General features: G+C 40.9%; 1 long non-coding RNA gene across 1 annotated transcript; it reads left to right on the top strand.

Moving 5' to 3' along the window:
* The first annotated feature begins 917 nt into the window (after nt 1-917).
* LOC140636926 (uncharacterized) lies at nt 918-16,543 on the top strand. Its single transcript, XR_012034186.1, has 2 exons — nt 918-1,752; nt 16,388-16,543. It is a non-coding gene; the product is annotated as an uncharacterized lncRNA (long non-coding RNA).
* Nucleotides 16,544-19,178: the final 2,635 nt, after the last annotated feature.

The raw sequence follows: 19,178 nt of genomic DNA on the forward strand, positions 1-19,178 counted from the left end.
AAGAAAAGTGGGAAAGACACTGTGAGAAGAACAAAGAAAATTGGGGAAAAGCAGAAAAAGAAATAGGAAGAAGGTCTCAGCTCTTTGGAGACCTGCCCTCTTTACAATGATAACCATGGGAACTCTGGCCACCTACTTTAGTGAAATCACCAGTTTCTACCTGCAATAATTTATTGTAACTGAACATGCCTCAGTCACCAGCATTTCAGAACTAAGGTTGAATTTGCTCCTTAAAGTCACCATAGAAATGTCATTGCCTAAGACCAAGCAATGCAGTCTTCCAGTCATCCAAAGGACCAGGATTTTCCCCCGTGATAAAGTTTAAAGAGATAGCAGGAAATAAGAACACAATCCTGCCTATTCAAAAGACATATATTGGGCAGCCCCGGTGGCTCAGCAGTTTAGCGCCTGCCTTTAGCCCAGGGTGTGATCCTGGAGTCCCAGGATCAAGTTCCACGTCAGGCTCCCTGCATGAAGCCTGCTTCTCCCTCTGCCTGTGTCTCTCACTCTCTCTCTCTGTCTGTCATGAATAAATAAATAAAATCTTTTTTTAAAAAGATATATATTGCATATACGATAGGGTTTTATATTTATATATAAGTAACTGCATATAATTGTGTATATGTTTATATATTTCCCAAGATATATTATTAACTGATAAAAAGAATAATGCATACAACATAAATGCCACTTACGTTAAAAAAAAAGAACCAACAAGTCTAGAGTATTCTTATTTTAACTTTCCTTATTCTATCTTGGAAATTTTCAAGATTTGAAAATTCCAATAAAATTCAACAACCTAATCCCAACTCCAAGCATTCCTTTTCTTTCACATTTACCACTTCCACAGTTTTTAAACACAACCATGGTATCTGATAAGTGTATCATTAATGACCCCAACTCTCCAAAAACACTAAACAGGATGGAAATTAACTATTTAAAAATTGTAGAAATCTTTTTGTCTAGAGATTCTGACTGTTTCAGCAACTTCTCAACAGCCAAGATAAGTAAACATCTTATTCATGGGTCAACATGACATAACTGTTTTTACTCCAGAAAATCCTTTCTCAAGAAAATTGTTAACCAATAAATAACTTGATTGTTTGTGTCAGGAAATCCTTGCAAGTACATGTGACCAGAAAGCATTTCCTTAAATGGAGAAGCAGTTCTCCTATCAAAACAATTGGATACTCACCTGGGCAGACAGCGGGGCACTTACCTAGACTCACTTCCAGACCTATGCTTTGTTACATCCACCAATCCAAAATATATGATGTCATAAATTTTATCCAATTCTCAATCAGTTTTCTGCCTTGAAAGAACCCCTCAACCCCCACTTGACCGCAAGGAACAAAACCCAACAAGTAACTTCTCTGACCACCCCTCTGGGGCACATTAAGACTCTGTTAAAGTGGAGTTCTACTTCACTGCAGTGAGGTCTAATAAACTTAGCTTTGTTTGATCGATAGGTTTTCTAGTGGTCTTCTGGGAAGTTGGCAGTCAACACCTCTACCAGTCTGTGCATTACATTTGTTTCCTTAAATAGGATTCATTAAGTTCCAAACTCTGGTCTGGTCCATATGGGGGCTACAATTATAGGTGAGGGATCACAAAGGATTGCTTGTTCTCATCTGATATTTTCCTTTTCAGCTTCCCAGAAGCCACCCTGCGGTTTCCTGCTCCCATCTATCTCAAAGAGAGGCTCTTCCCACTACAGGGAATTATCGGGAGGCTAGAGAACTGCTCCTCCAGGTAGCTACGCTGGGAGTCCTGTTTGCTTTTGTATTCCTGATGTCTGGCATAGTACCTATTTTCTAGTTCTCTCTGATGTGCAGTTGAGGCTCTGACTCTGAGCATGACAGGAGACAAGTACCCCTCCATTCTAAAGGCACTAGGCCCACTACTCATGGGCTCTGGTTACAAATAGCACAACTAGGCCTGTAACCTCTACTCCATCACCCACCTCCAGTCTACAAAAGAGAAGACTGTCTGAAAGTGGGCTTGGGGAGCACCATCACCGTAGAGTTGTGAGCCTATTAAGTGTGGCTCTTGCATTTCCTTCCCTGCCCCACCTTGGTTTTTAAATCACTTTATATTGGGACCCATCATTAAAAATATATTTTCAATGACCCTGGCTACAGCAGTATTTTTCTACATATGCCTCCTGAGGCAAGAGAAACAAAAGCAAAAATGAACTATTGGGACCATCAAAATAAAAAGCTTCTGCACAGAAAAGGAAACAATCAACAAAACTAAAAGACAACCTGTTGAATGGGAGAAGATATTTGCAAATAGCATATCCAATAAGGGGTTAGTATCCAAAATATATAAAGAACTGATAGAGGGCAGCCCAGGTGGCTCAGTGGTTTGGCGCCTGCCTTCGGCCCAGGGCATGATCCTGGAGACCCGAGATTGAGTCCCATGTCGGGCTCCCTGCATGGAGCCTGCTTCTCCCTCTGCCTCTCTCTCTCTCTCTCTCTCTCTCTCTCTCTGTCTCTCATGAATAAATAAAAATAAAATCTTAAAAAAAAAAGAACTGATACAACTCAACACCCAAAAGACAAATAATTCAATGAAAAAATGGGCTGAAGTCATGAACAGATATTTCTCCACAGAAGACATACAGATGGTCAACAGGCACATGAAAAGATACTCAATATCATTCATTATCAGAGAAATGCAAATCAAAACCACAATGAGATATCACCTCACACCTGTTATAATGGCTAAAATCAAAAACACAAGTAACAATAAGGACTGGTGAGGATATGGAGAAAAAGTAGCCCTCATGCATTGTCGATGGGAAAGTAAGCTGGTGTAGCCACTGTGGAAAACAGTATGGAGTTTCCTCAAAAAATTAAAAATAGAATTACCATGTGATTCAATAATTGCATTACTGGATATTTACCCAAAGGATATGAAAACACTAACTCAAAGAAATGTATGCACCCCTATTATTATTGCAGCATTTTTTATAATAGCCAAAATATGGAAGCAACCCAAGTGTCCATCGACTGATGAATGGATAAAGATGAGATAGATAGATAGATAGATAGATAGATAGATAGATGGAATATTATTCAGCCATAAAAAAGAATGAATCTTGCCATTTGCAATAACATAACATTATATGATTTCATTCATTTGTGGAATTCAAGAAACATATCAAAGAAAAAAGAGACAAACAAAAAATAGACTCTGAAATAGAACAAACTAATGGTTACCAGAAGGGAAAGTGAGTGGGGAATGAGTGAAATAAGTGAAGGAAATTAAGAGTACATTTACCGTGATGAGCACTGAGTAAGGTGTAGAATTGCTGAATCACTATATTGTATACCTAAAACTAGTATAACACTATGTTAACTATATTAGAAGTAAGAAAACCAAATAAATTTGTAAAAATAAAATACATTTGACATTAAGACTCAATGCATAAATACATATATGTGTGTTTGGGTGTGTATAAACTGAAATAGAGTTTTTACAAAATAATACCTGTCCATGTTACATGCGATAACATTCTAATATTTTCCATTCTGATTCATTGTATTTGATTTTATTATTTCTAAAATGTAGCTGCCAACCACGAAATGAATTTGATAACCAAAGAACCACAAAACTCAGGTTGAAAAGCAATCTTGGAGATACACCTGTAGAAATTGAGGTGCCTAATGAAATGGTGGCCAGCACCTCAGTCCCAGCTGGGTGTTGAGAATCTCAGCTTTGACTTTGGAATCTCCCCCCAAAGAATTCATGGAGCCAAAGTGAGTCAGGCTGAATTGACTTCAGGGCTCGCTCATGGGTCACAACCCATGGAACAGAAAACAATAACAAACCCAGGTTGTTTCTTAGACTTCATTTGGACACTATTAGGGCTTTTAGATAGGGTTGAGAGAAACAAGATCCATCCAGCCTCTCTGGATGGCTCAGGCAGAGCCAGTTAATCCTTGAGACACAATTTCTCACAATGTTCTCTTCTTCTCTCCTTTCTTCTGTGGATGGTGATCCTAGAATCCAGGGTGTGCACATAAAAAGAAAATTTGTCCGAAGTCTCCTGGTAACTGGAGAAGAAATGGCTCTCTCAATCCCCAGTTGAGGACAGTAACAACAAAGGCCCTGTTGGGAAGAAATATTCTTTGCTTGGGAAGAAGTGGCTCCATTCTATGGCCTGGCTAGCCACTGCGTGATTTTTCCTGGGTATGTGCATGTATGTGAATGTACACAGCTTTTATTATTATCTTCCAGAAAAGAAAGACCTTTCTCTATATTGAGAAACCACAGGGTAGAAATTGTTTAAAATTCTAAAAGCCCTACTAATGAGAGTGAAGCAATATTGTAAGCACATCCTCTGACTTCTGGTATGAAAAATAGCTGTATATGTAAAAATCAGAAAAATAACTTTCATTATTCTATAATGAAACTATATAGGGAAGCTTTTTTCCCCATTTCTTCAGAGACAGAAGATGCTAATCGAACCCCTCCCACCGAAATAGAATGCCACATTTAGAGTCAGACATTAACAGAAGTTGTAAAATCTCATTTTTATAAAGATCAAAAAGACTCTTAGCTCACACTGAATGACTTAAGCCAGAAAGTCAGGACTGGATAAGAGAAATGAAATATGTTAACTGTTCCTCCATTTGGCAAATCCGACCTTGCTCAAGCAAGAGCATTTTGACTCAGAAATCAAGTTTACTTATGGAGAAAGAAGTTACCCGGAGAACCTAAGCATGAAAAACCCTGAAGGGATATTTGCATACATTTGGCTCAGAAACCACCACAGGATCCAAACCCTCACAGGGAGCATCAGTGGACTGTCCCTCCCTGCTGCCCCACAAACACCCCCGCTGGTCACATACTTTATGGCTCCTTTATTCCCTCAAGGCCACCAACCACATTTCTCTTAGGCTGGGGACTGGTGGGTGCTGGGGACAGGAGAGAACACTATGTAACTCTCCCCGGATTAATGCCCCCAAGAGCAGTTCTGTGACTTCTTTCGCAATGCTGATAGTGTCTGGGAGGGCGAGTGACAAACACAAAAATAGAACCACCCAGAAAGGAAGAGGGAGCACACAAAGGCCCTCACACAGCTGCCAGGAAAACATTCTCTCCAGTAGCCACTTCCCACAACCCTGACGCAGTTCAGCTCTCTGCTAAGGTAGAGGCAATAATATTTAAAAAAAAAAAAAAACGTAACGACGGGACACCTGGGTGGCTCAGTGGTTGAGCATCTGTCTTTGGCCCAGGGCATGATCCTGGAGTCCCTGGATCGAGTCCCACGTCGGGCTCCCTGCGTGGAGCCTGCTTCTCCCTCTGCCTGTGTCTCTGTCTCTCTATGTCTCTCATGAATAAATAAATAAAATCTTTAAAAAATAATAAAAATTAAATAAATAAATAAATAAATAAATAAATAAATAAATAAAACGTAACAAATATATCCCTTTATTATTTAACCTTATGATGGCACTAGGAAAAAAGCAAGAAAAAGATCAGGGAAATGTCTCCATTCTACAGATAAAGAAACCAACCAGAGAAGTAGAGATTTTCCTAATGTTACTTAGTCTAGTAAGTGGCCGAGCTGAGACTCAAGCCAGGTATAACACCAAAGTCAATGTTCTCTCCTAGGGCTTCTTGAGTGAAGAGGGGGCAGATGGACTCTATGGGACAGGAGTAATGAGGTAAAATGTGTGGTGAAGCTTTGAGTGGCCTGCCCTTGAGACCTAGATGTCAGCTCAGCATCCCTTCTGGGATAGAGTTTCTGAGATTCTAGAAAATATTTCATTTTGGGAAAGAGGAATTTACATTAACTCCACCTTGCATTTTATTAAACATATTTACCTGTAAAACTCTTTTTGGGGAAAAAAAAAACTCTATTTGGGATGAAATAATTTGTCAAACAATTTTGGAACGAAGCAATTTAATCCTGAAGGAATGTATGGTTTTTGTGTTTTCTTTCTTTCTTTCTTTTTTCTTTCTTTCTTTCTTTCTTTCTTTCTTTCTTTCTTTCTTTTTTTTTTTATTTTGAGGGAGAATGTGTAGTTCATTTTAATTCTTTCACGGGTCCTGTGAATTAATTTTAAAGATATGTTTTATTTATTTATTTTTTAATTATTTATTTATTCATGAGAGACACAGAGAGAGGGGCAGAGACACAGGCAGAGGGAGAAGCAGGCTCCACGCAGGGAGCTCCATGTGGGACTCCATCCTGGGTCTCCAGGATCACGCCCTGGGCTGAAGGCGGCGCTAAACCACTGAGCTACCTGGGATGCCCTAAAGATATGCTTTGAAACAGAGAAACACCAGACACACATCCCACATTATTCTCAAAGTTTTTCTAATGCAGAGTATTTCTCTCTCTTTTTTTTTAAGATTTTATTTATTTGTTCATGAGAGACACAGAGAGAGAGAGGCAGAGACATAGGCAGAGGGAGAAGCAGGCTCCCTGTGGAGAGCCCGATGTGGGACTCGACCCCAGGACCCCAGGATCATGTCATGACCCAAAGGCAGATGCTCAACCACTGAGTCCCCTGGCACTCTCTAATGTGCCACTGAGCCCCCCAGGCACTCTCTAATGCAGAGTATTTCAATACCAGAGTAGGTCTTGGACATTCTGCTTCATGGTTTAGACTTCAGAAATATTGAGCTGAGTGCTACCTGGTTGGTGTTGGGCACACACTGGTGTCTGCTGTCAAAAACCCCACTGATAAGTGGAGGAGCCCAAGACGGAAACAGGGCCTGACAGTGTAAGACAGGCTAGTTCAGAGCACATGTGATGGAAAGCAACGGATTTGTGTGGGCCCAGCATCAGCGCTCCTGGTTCTTGCCCTTTAGGCAAGATCCCAACCTTGCTAAGTCCATTTCCTCATTTATAGAAGCAAGTAACAATATGTCAACTGAGAAAAGGAGGCAACACTAAAAGAGAACAAAATTCTCACCCAAAATTATTTGGGGTGTCAGAATTGCAATTGGAGGAGCACAAATTCTGGAGTAACCAGAGAAGTGTCCTGCTCAGGCAGGTAAAGTAGAGGAGCTTTTATGAGAAAGCAAGAAGGGGTAGCTACATGATGTAGATAATGAAGAGAAGAAAAAACCTGCTAATCTGGTGCTGAGCAGATGAGCCACTTCTGATTACGGTCTTACTGGCTATTTTATTGGTGCTGTCAATTGAAACAGTCCCTGGTAGGTATTGATTAACTTTACTGTCTCATCGGATCTGAATGCCAGCTGCTCTGTTGAAACTTCCCGAGCACCTGCTTGTAAAACAGTTGGCACCTTGGGCGCAGCTCAGGAGTTCATTAGTTGGAAAGGATACTGGAGTTCCAAAACGGAATCTCTTTGTGTCCCCAGACTTCACACATCCCACAAATAAGTCCTTCCACATAGGTTTCTTGTGAGGATTAATTAGCAAATAGGCGTAAGAACTGGTGTCTCCTAGAACATAGTAAGATCTCGGGAGGTGTCTGTAATCACTAGCGTTAGCATCAGTAAATCACCGAGCACCGGCCTGAGCATTAAGCCTTGACAGATGAAAAGCAGGAAAGCCCTCCCCAGATAGGGGACAGTAGAGCAAAAAGTGGCAACCTGATGAGCAGCGGTTCTCAAGCAGAGGGCCAGATGTTGCCCATCCCTTTGCCCCCCAGGGGACATTTAGCGATTCTGGAGACATTTCTGGCTCTCCTGAGGAGGGGTGGATGCTAATGGCATCTAGTGAGCAGGGAGATGCTAACATGCTACAATGCACAGGGCAGCTCCGCAGTAACACAATTGTCCAGTCCCAAAATGTCTGTAGTGTGAGGTTGAGAAATCCTGGTTTAAAGCATAGGTTCTGTAGCCAGAATGCCTGGGTTTTATAGGGAGGAAATGCTTTTTCCTCTGTTCTCAGGTTTGATGACGAGCCTGCCAATGAAGCTGGTAACAGTCAATTCTAACAGGACAAAATGGTATATTGGTTTGCACCCGGGGGCCTACAGACGGCATCACTGGCTCATTAAATAATTCAAGTTCAAAGCTTATATAGCTAACTTAGTAGAGGAGAGGGAGAAGGGAGAGAGGCTTCCATGGGAAGAGCAGATAGGTTCCTTTAGGAAAGACGAATGGATTTTAGAAGAATAGGAGACAAAGTTCAGGAGAGTCAGTGGTCTTTCTATCTTCTTCAGGACTGTACTTCTCCGCCAGAGGGGATTTATGGCAGGTTTACTCTTGGTCGCCCTCTTGGGAGTAGAAGTTGTGCCTCAGGTGGAACTTAAGGCAGTCCTCACACAGAAGTTTCCGCCTTGGGTCAGATAAGGGAAACTCTGAGAAGGCTTCTTTCTATGTCTGTTGAATTTCAAATGTCTTCAGCTTAAAAACTGTACCAACTTTGAGGTTCCAAGTGTGCCTCCACAGTATGAATTCTGGTGTTGCCACTTACTCGCTGGATAACTTTCGGCAAGTCACTGAACCTTTCTGTGTCTAATTTACCTCATTTGTAATGGAGCACTTAAGAAAACTTACTGAGTTCACATTGATACCTAGCTAGAATACAGTAAGCAGTATATTTTAATATGTATGTGAGTCCTAAAGCATATTTCCCCCCAAATCAGGAGTAATCAACTGCTGACACCCACTCTTTCTAAGTCCTATATAGCTTCTAGGAAGATCACTCTGAGTTTCATGAATTTCTAGTTATTATTTCCTTTGGACTCTGTATCTCAGTTTCAGACTGGCTTACTTGGCTCAATCCAGTATGATCTAAAATTCATATACAAGATGTGCAACATAGAAGCATGGCCCATCCTGGGATGCTCCTGGAGAAAGGGCGGGAGGGGCAGGAAAGAGGCAGAGCCAGGGAGGACCATCACTAGCAATCTCTTCTGTGACTTTGGCTTTTCTATTTTTATGGGTTTTTTTTCCAATCTTTCCTTTCTATTCAAGATTTATATCTCTAACACCCTCAATATGATCCTCTGCTATTTTTCTTAAGAGATGTTATGATAAAGTATTTATAGCTTCTCTCTGTTTAAGGGAATTTTAGAATAACAACCTGTGCTCAGATTGTTCAAGAACAGATGAGAAGTCAGATTCTTGAATTTCTTCATGATTTAAAGAAATACTGTAAAATTCAGTCTCTTGAATGAGCAAGAGGGTAGCTGGATCACAACCAGGAATTTTTTTTTTTTTTAAGATTTATGTATTGATTTTAGAGAAAGAGAGGAAGAGAAGGGACAGAGGAAGAAGGAGAATCTCAAGCAGACTCCCTGATGTGGGGCTCGATCTCACGACACTGAGATCATGACCTGAGCTGAAACCAAGAGTCAAACACTTTAACTGACTAAGCCATCCAAGCACCCTGAAAAGTGAACTTAGTCCGGAGCATGGAGCATGCTGTAAGCAGGACGATGCTTCTTTTCTTCAAACTCTTCTGCACTCTTTTCTTCCACAGGCCTTGTGATTGTGAAAGCCTGTCCTTCAAGCTGTATGCTTGTAGAAATTTCTTCTGCACTCCTCTTAAGACTTTTCAAATGTAACCGAGAACCCAGTGAGGGCTTTGAAACTTGAACCCATTCAAGGACACAGTCACCCCTCTTCCTGAAGACATCCTTCTTCTGGATCATTTCACTGTCTCATTCCTCATTTGTTTTGGCCCTCAGGCCAGAGAAACTCTAAAGCATCAACACCATCTGAAGGGTCAACCAAACCTGGAAATTCCATGAGGACATTCAAAATAGGATAAGGGAAGGGCCCGGCTCCACAATGCCTTGATGTCTTGGTGTCTCCACAGTGTCAACCAATGTGTTGATGAGACACAGCACGAGATGCTTATTTAGGTTCTTTAAACAGCCGATCCAAGAAGAGGCATCAAGGTATTAGCAAAAAATACTTTCTCTCTTGCTCAGAACATCCTCCAAAAAGTTGAGGTCAATGAATTTACTTCCTCATGTCAAGGAGAAAGTTACATTCCTGTTTTGTTTTTTGTTTTACTTCATAAGAACAGTAAATAGAAAAATGTAACTTGGCCAGTCTCTACTTACTCCTTGTCTGGTATTACCCATAGGGTTTCCTGTATTTTACTGAGCCAGTGATAGCATGGGCTAACTCTTTTTTTAAGTAGGAATGTGTGGGGCAGCCCGGGTGGCTCAGCGGTTTAGCGTGGCCTTCAGCCCAGGGCATGATCCTGGAGATCCGGGATGGAGTTCCACATCGGGCTCCCTGCACGGAGCCTGCTTCTCCCTCTGCCTGTGTCTCTGCCTCTCTTTCTCTCTGAGAAAAGATTTGAAGATTATTCTCTCCCATGAATAAATAAATAAATAAATAAATAAATAAATAAATAAATCTTAAAAAAATGAAAGTACCAATGTGTGAGCACCACTGACCTCCTGATTTCGTTTCTACCTTCCTCCAGGCATGTAGCACTCTTCTCTCTAACTCCAATGTCACAGGCATTAGATAATGAGTCTAATGTACCACATCTCAAAATTTCTCAGGGAAATTATGGACAAACGAATAGAAGATATGACAATCTTGAAGTACGGTTGGTCCTGTTTATTTTGTTTTCTGCCCAGTTTTATAAAGAGGAAGATAATTTATCATGTGACTATAAACAGTGCTCCCAGTAGAGTGACACAACCATTAATGTAGAGTGCCAGGGGATTCATCTAACATCATTTATAAAAATTTATATGGCCAGCTCTGGGGTGCAAAACACATCACTGGATGTTCTACACAATAATGCTAAGATCCTATAGAGGAAATTAAATGTTATAAAATGCCCTTTGTCATGGCAGAAGGCAAAATTGTTCTTCACAGAGTACACGCAACATAAAGCACATCGTATGAGGGAGAGAGAAGAGCACATAAAGGACAGAATATGGAGCTAGAGTTCTGGCAGGACATTTGAAGATGACTTGAGTCTCCAGTATTGAACTGTTCTGAGAGAGAGAGAATATTTTATTTTGCTAGTCCCTCTACTAGAAAAGGGACTACGTATGCAAATCAAGGCAATTCCCAAAAGGATATTCTTTGCTTCAGCTTTTGGCAGTTTGTCCTGTTCATCCTCACTGGCTTTTCCAGGAGCTCATAGATTTGAACACCACCCTGGCTGGTGCAGGACACAAAGAGATGTATCCAGAGTGCACAGTTGGTGGGGAGGACAGTGGTGAAATGGAGTTGCCTGGAAATAAAGTCACTGGGGTTGGGGGAGTAAGAAGTCAGTGTTGCTGTGTCAGTTTTGCCACATGAGTGCCTCACCCAGAGAACCAAGATGATAGTGGAAATATGCCCCTAAATAACAACAAAGAGCACCTAAAGTTCAGCAAAGGGTCATTGGAAAACCAGGAATAGAAATACTATGAATATCAGGATCCTTCTATACAGATAGTTTTCTAAACTGCTATTCTCTTTTGTCATAAGAATTTTCCCTAATTAAATATTCTTCAAAAATATGTTTTTAATGACTGAATAGTAGCCATCATATGAAAATATGAAACTATTCTCAATTATTTCTTTTTATGAGATACTTGGGTGATTTCTCACTGGGTAGTATCAGTACTAAGATTTTGGTGAATATCATCATGCCAAAATCTTTTAAATTCATTTTCAAAAATATTTTATTTATTTATTTTAAAGAGAGAGCGTGCCACACATGTGAGAGTGAGCAGGGGGCAGGGAATGAAAGAATCTCAAGTAGACTCCCTGCTGAGCACAGAGTCCAATGCAGGGCTCCATCCCACAACCCTGAGATCATGACCTGAGCTGAATCCAAGAGTCAGGCCACTTAACTGACTGAGGCACCCAGGTGCCCTTACAGGACAAATTTTTTAAAAATAGACTTACTTGGCAGAATTTATATTTGTCCTTAAATTATTTAATTATGACAACAAGGACTATGGGCAAAAATTGATACTGCAAAAAACACAGCTGACTCTTGATAAGCCTACGAATCACCTAGCAGAAGCAGAAATGTTAGACAAAAATAGCAGCCAACACGGTTTAAAATCCCATGGGATAGCCATGGGGTAGCAGTCAATATGATTTGCAGAAGGAAGTAAGAATGTAGGCCATTCTGGTGAGTCAGTTAGGTGTAAATAGATGAAAGAATTTTTGCTGCTTTATGTTTATAACCCTGGCAAGTTACTTAGGCTCTCTAAATTTCAGTTTGCTCATTTTGAAACTTGGTGGGTATTTACTGCCTTCATAGGTTAGAATACTTACTTTTGTTAAGTTAAATTTTCTTTCAAAATTACATATAGATTTGATGTAATCTTAATCACAATCTAGGCCAGCATTTCTATAGAAATAGACAAGCTGTTCTTTTTTGTTAATTTTTATTTATTTATGATAGTCACACAGAGAGAGAGAGAGAGAGGCAGAGACATAGGCAGAGGGAGAAGCAGGCTCCATGCACCGGGAGCCCGACGTGGGATTCGATCCCAGGTCTCCAGGATCGCACCCTGGGCCAAAGGCAGGCGCTAAACTGCTGCGCCACCCAGGGATCCCCTAGACAAGTTGTTCTTAAACTTTATATGCAAAGAAAGGAACTAAAATAGCCAAAACAATTTTGAAAAAGAAGAAAAGGAGTGCCTGGGTGGCTCAGTTGGTTAAACATCTGCCTTTGACTCAGGTCATGATCTCAGGGTCCTGGGATCCAGCCCCCTGCATGGGGCTCCCTGCTCAATGGGGAGTCTGCTTCTCACTCTGTCCCTCCTTCTATGTGTGCTCTCTCTCTCAAATAAATAAATAAATAAAATCAAGAAAGAAAAGAAGAACAATGTTGGGGGACTCATACTATCAATATCTAGTATTGGTGTAAGGATTGACAGACAGATCGATGGGCCAGAATGGAGTGTCCAGAAATACATATGTATATGGTAAGGTTTTTGACAAAGGAATCCAAGAACTTCAAAGTCAAAGGGAATACTTTTCAACAAATGGTACTGGAACAAGTGTATATCCACATTGGAAAAAATAAATAAATACCAAAACAGAGGACTAAACTCTAACCCTCACAGTGTGTTCTCTGAGAGGGCACTGTGCCGTTCAATTGTCCAGCCACTTCTGGCTGAAGGGATATATGGTGAAACCAGTGGATCCTGTGACCTCTGCTATACCTCCTTTGCAGTAAAATGTTGCAGGATACCATTCAGATGCTTTTTGATGGAGATACCGATCTGTAACTAGTAAAGATATAAATTCTGGTAAGGACAAACTGCTGCTGTTTTCCTCATTTGAGGGCTTAGCATTTATCTCTGGTGCTCATGTTTAGCAGTGGCTGGATGAAACTCGGGGAGCTGAATTCCATTTGATTAGATGCCAAGGTTTTCAAAGCCCTACTCTACCTTCTATTTCAATATAAAGTGACCATCCTTAACCCAATGTCATTTGCATTCTAAAGACAGCTCCTCTCTGGGTGACCAGTCCAGTCCTGTTCACTTAGCCTCTCACAATGTCTTTGTGCTGGCTGCTGAAGAAGAGATTGTGAGAACTCTTTGTTTCTGTATCGCCTGATAAGGGAACTGAGTTATTCAACAGGCTAGCAAAATACTAAATCCTTGTTCCATAGATGCAGGACTGGGCCCTGGCACCCCTCTACTTCCCCTCAGATTCATACCATTGAAGACCTCCAGGCTGAGCAGGAAATCCAGAACCTCTAACTCTGATGTGAAGACCACAGACTCCTTGTCAGCATACACATAGTCTCGGTTCCTACAGAGCTAAGGTCTTGTCAGTCTGAAGATCAAGTATGTCCTCAGAATATCTCTCACATGTCCACACTTTGGGGGTCTTACTGAGCTGAATTAATAGCCTGGTTCTGCCACTTACTAGTTGCATGATATATTTTTTTTTATTTTATTTATTTATTCATGAGAGACGCAGGGAGAGAGAGGCAGAAACACAGTCAGAGGGAGAAGTAGGCTCCACACAGGGAGCCCGATTCGGGACTCGATTCCAGACCCAGGGATCACACTCTGAGCCAAAGGCAGACGCTCAACCGCTGAGCCACCCAGGCGTCCCCTAGTTGCATGATCTTAAATGACTTACTCAGCGTCCCCAAGATCCCTTTTCCTGATCTGGCATAGAAAAAGATTCATTGGCCTTTCACAAGACTGTCGTGTTGCTTGGCACAGTGCCTAGTATCTGGTTTCTGCTAAATAATAGATACTGTTATTATAATTTTAGTAATATTGTTATTTACGTCGTTTCATGCTCACTTGCCCTCCAGTGCAGGAGACCTTTATTCCAGCTTTATAACTGTCCTACTGTCCCCAGCTCTTCTGTGTTCCTCCCAGTCCTACATACAGCTGGCAGATGGACTTTGCTGTTTTTTTAATGAGGCTATAGTGCCCTTCTGGCAACTTTTTAAATGGTCCTCCTACTTTTCTCCTTGCCTTATACACTATATCCTTTTCTATTGACTTTAAGATTAATAAAAATGTGCGAACTTATGACATATGCCAATGAAGTGGCTTTCACAAATGACTAGAAAGCACATATCCATTTGTGCTGACATGCCTGTGTCTTCTGACTCACAAGGCTGTGATTTAATGATGGGTTCATATCCTAAAACTGGGGTGGCACTGAAAATACATGGCATGACAACATGTGCCACATAGTACACTAGGAATAGGCCAATAAATGTCACCAAGGAAAAAAATAAGAACAGAAAAGCATATCGATTCTCAGTAAGTGCTCAACAAAAAGCCAAAGTTCTTTACATTTTTCAGGAGAAGAGTTCAAAGAATGGGTTAAACTGAGCCATGGCATGAGAACTGGCAATTCCTGCCAAACGGAAGTTCAAGAAACAATGTTCATTTCAATGTCAATTAAACATTGACATTAGTTAAATGTCAGTGTGCCAGGCCACTGTGCCACCTAGCACCACTAGTGATACAAAAATGATTTTCACTGCTTTGGTCACAATGTGCCCTTCCACAGAAAACTTCAGACTGCCCCTACTGTCCACAAGGGCAACTCCAAACTGCTAGTTCAGTTTCCAAAGCCTTTTAGTAAGGAGGTCTCTATTCACTACCCCTGAATATACCTTGGACTTTCTCACCTCATGATTTTGCTTACAGTCTTCTCTGTTCCAACTCTTCCATTGAAATCCTGCCGTTCAGGACATTGCTTGAATACTAGCCTCTTCATGTCCACTACTGCTATGAAGTCCCAATGTCTTCTCCAGTCACAGCTAATTTCTCAGCCCTATGTATTTCTGTATCACTTCTGTTTATTCCTCTCCTATAGAAATTACTATATTTTTCCCTATATTAAAATGTTTAAATATGTAGCTTTGGTTAAGTCACTCATTCCCACTGAAATGGAGAATGGCCGTGAGAAGCAAACTCAATGCTGGCAAAGGTGTTCAAAACATACATCAAAAACTATCAACCACTATACAAAGGTAAAGGAGTCTCATTATCCTATTCATGTCCTGTGAAGGAATATTTGGTTAGTTCCACAGAATGATCATTCTTAGTTACACCACTTGGTTAAAGCAAGTCAACAAGACCTTAAATGGCGGTTAACGCTGAATTTTATACTTTAAGTGGGTGAATTTTATGTTATGTGGATTATAGCTCAATAAAGCTGCTATTTAGAAAATAATAGGTTAAATCTCTGTATAGATGGGTCAGCAAGTTTACTGTGCCCCATTACTGTGAGCACCAGAGCTCACTCTGACCAGTGAACCCAGACATGCATACGTCTTTCGTTCTAAGCCAGAATAGACGAGTAAATCAGCAAAAATCCATTCACACTGGAAGGATCCTTTTTTTTTTTAATATTTTATTTATTTATTCATGACAGACACAGAGAGAGAGAGAGAAGCAGAGACACAGGCAGAGGGAGAAGCAGGCTCCATGCAGGGAGCCCGAGGTGGGACTCGATCCTGGGCCTCCAGGATCACACGCCAGGCCCAAGGCTACACCAAACCGATGGGCCACTGGGGCTGCCCTGGAAGGATCCTTCTATGTAGCAGGGTCCCCAGTAGAGAGCAAAGAAGGAAGTAGGCCAGCAGATGGCTCATACCTCCGTGAGGTGGGGATGGAGTCTTTTGTGAAATCTGACAACAGATGACAACAGGTGTAAATGAAAAACGATGAAAGTGACTCGAAGAATAGCAAAGCTCTCAAGGATTTTATATGAGGAAATTCATGAGATGCTAAGTTTTCTGATGAACCAACATTTACTATGAATTTTCTAGACCAAAGGCTATTCCAAAAAGTGAAGGAAAAACTTGAAGCATCTCCATAAGCCAAGTGTCCTTTTTGTCACCTGTGACTTTATACTTTCTTTCAGTGGTCTGCTGCTTTATGATGGTCAAAGAGCAGAGCTTGCCTAAAGCAAGTTATAAGAGGTGTCAGCTTTGGGTTGGTACTCCTTACTTTCTTTTTCTCTTTTCACCTTTCTCTAGGTGCTGGACTATTTACTCATCTCTCAAAAGAGAACGCCCAACCTACTAATCCATTCCTCTTGGACTTCCTCTCCAGCAAAGCATGCTACTTTGAGTGATTCAGAGAGACTTAGTTACATAGATGTGTAAGTAAATGGCTAAGAGAGGTGGATCTAACATGGTTCCTGGGAAAAAGAGCCATAAGGCAAAGAGATGAATTTCTCATCATGGCATTGGAGCCATGCAGGAAAGGGGCAGGGTGAAGGCTCCCTCGACTTTCCCCACCCTGCACTCCAAGAAAAGCCATAAAACTATGGAGCAATTGTTGCCTGCTTTGTCTCTTAGTAATGTGTAATACTTATCAAAGACCCTCATGTACCCTCAAGTTGCAAAGGATGTCTACATTTACATTTTAAATATAATTATATATAGAGTAGAAAGAGATGTCTTTTTTGATCTGGGAGTAGGACAATATATTTTAGGCCCTCCCACACTCACAATAAATTGGCAGGATTATAATACCCATGATAAGCCAGTGCTTTTCCAAGTAAACAGTGAGGTTACACTCAAAGTGCTTTGAGGCTTTCTCGGGCAATATTCTTCATGAAGAACGGAAGGCGTGGCTGTGACTACGTGTGTTCACCCCATGCACCACAAATACATGTGCAGTTTTGTATTGAGAATGTGTTGTTCATAATAAGCCTCAAACCAGATACCAAACAGGTGTCCCTCTGCCCAGTCACAGGTGAGGAAAATTTCGGGTGTTTCTAGTTTTTAATGAATATGAATAAAGCTGCTTCTAAAATTTCCTTATAAGTTTTGAGAGGTCATCTACTCTATTTCTCTTGTCTAGATACCCGTGAGTAGGATTCCTGGCTTACGTGACACCTGAATATTTAACTTTATAAGAAACTTCCAAACTATTTTTGAAAGTGGCTACGTCACCCCATCAGCAACGTATGGTAGTTGCAGTTCCTCTGCATCCTGGGCAGCACTGGATGCTGTCGGTTTCTTTGATCTGAGCCATTTTAATAATTATTCATGAACTTTGATTGAGGCTGAGCTATAAAATGAAACATTCTGAAAAACAATGAAATTAAACATTCTGCTATCTACACATACTGGGTTGACATGTCTCCTCCAAATTTGCATTCTCTTGGAACCTCAGAATCTGAGCTTGTCTGTAAATAGGATCTTGGCAGATGCAATTAGATATATTTAGACGAGGTCCTCCTGGATGGAAGTGGGCCTTGATTTCAATGGCTGGTGTCGCTATATGAGGCCGTAAGAAGACAGACACACAGAGACCACCACCTGGCCCTGGAGGCAGCGAATGGAGCTAGATTCCACAAGCCAATGAACACCAGAAGCCACCAGCAGCTGGAAGAGACAAAGGAGGATTCTTAGAGCCTCTGGAGGAACTGTAGCCTTGCCAACACCTTGATGTCAGACTTCTAGTCTCCAAAACTATGGGAGAATAAAAGTTCTGTTGTCAGCCACCTAGTTTATCATAGCTTGTTACAGTAGCCCCATGAAAATGATACTCTATGGATACAATTTACAAAATACAAGAATGCAAAGAACTTTATAAGGTTATATTTAGCTTACATAAAGCTTTCTGAGGATAAAAATATAATGCTTGTGTGAAAAAAAGTACAAATATATCATTAGCAGCCTAAATTACTAATAGCTTGGACTTGGACTAAGTCTTGGGCTTAGTCTTGAATAATCTACAATTCAACTTTTCACTCATCAGGCGAACTTCAGTTAGTAAGTCCAAATTAGTGAAGACCTTTTTTTTTTTTTTTAATCCAGAATCAAGGTCAGTCTGGAACCAGAGTCCCAGTGGTTCCCAATCTATGGCTATTGAGTATGTGAGACCCACATTTTGCAGACTGTTCTATAACATGAACTATAACATGTTCTATAACATGTTATAGAACATGATCATGAGATAGATTTTCCTTCAGTTTGGTAGTTTGTGGTATATAATGTATTGCAACCTAACAGGTTTTTTTTTTTAATAATTGTAAAGTAACTTGTTCATTTCCCCTGCCACGGGATAGAGACTAGTTTTGAAAACAAAACTGGCAGAGCCGGTCTTGGCTATTTCATAAAGTACACATCATATTTCAGTTTTAGCACAAGCCTCTTCTAGCTCCTGAGGAAGAAAATAATCCATCCCTCAGGACGCCTGGGTGGCTCAGCGGTTGAGCATCTGCCTTTGGCTCAGGGTGTGATTCTGGGGTCCTGGGATCAAGTCCTGCATCAGGCTGCCTGCATGGAGCCTGCTTCTCCCTCTGCCTGTGTCTCTGCCTCTCTCTGTGTGTGTCTATCATGAATAAATAAATAAAATCTGTAAAAAAAAAAAAAAAAGACAGAGAAAAGAATCCAGCCCTCAAACCCCTATTAGACTTCCTTAGGTAGGCAGAGGGACCCCATCCCCACTCCAAACCTCATGAAAGAGGTTGCTTTTTCTGGTACTCCCATTACTCAGAAATATATTACTAGCACAATAATGATTATATTGATTCAATTACATAAAATAAAGGAATAATCAGTCAATAACAGGTTGTGGCTTACGCTACCTTGATTTGCTGAGTAGTTCGTACAACAGGACAGAAGTTGAGGCAATAGGGCACAAGACCTGGTACAGATGTTTAAGCAGGAATTCCACGTTTTTACAATCATTCCTTTATCTGTACTATTAGAGCTTGATTTTTTTCTCCATTAGTGACATGAGATATACAACAAGCTTATCAGTCAAAACCTACATGTCATTATATGGAGATCTGGGAAGAGTCTCTAGCAC

The sequence above is a fragment of the Canis lupus genome, chromosome 7, assembly GCF_048164855.1.
Source record: "Canis lupus baileyi chromosome 7, mCanLup2.hap1, whole genome shotgun sequence".
Lineage (NCBI taxonomy): Eukaryota > Metazoa > Chordata > Mammalia > Carnivora > Canidae > Canis > Canis lupus.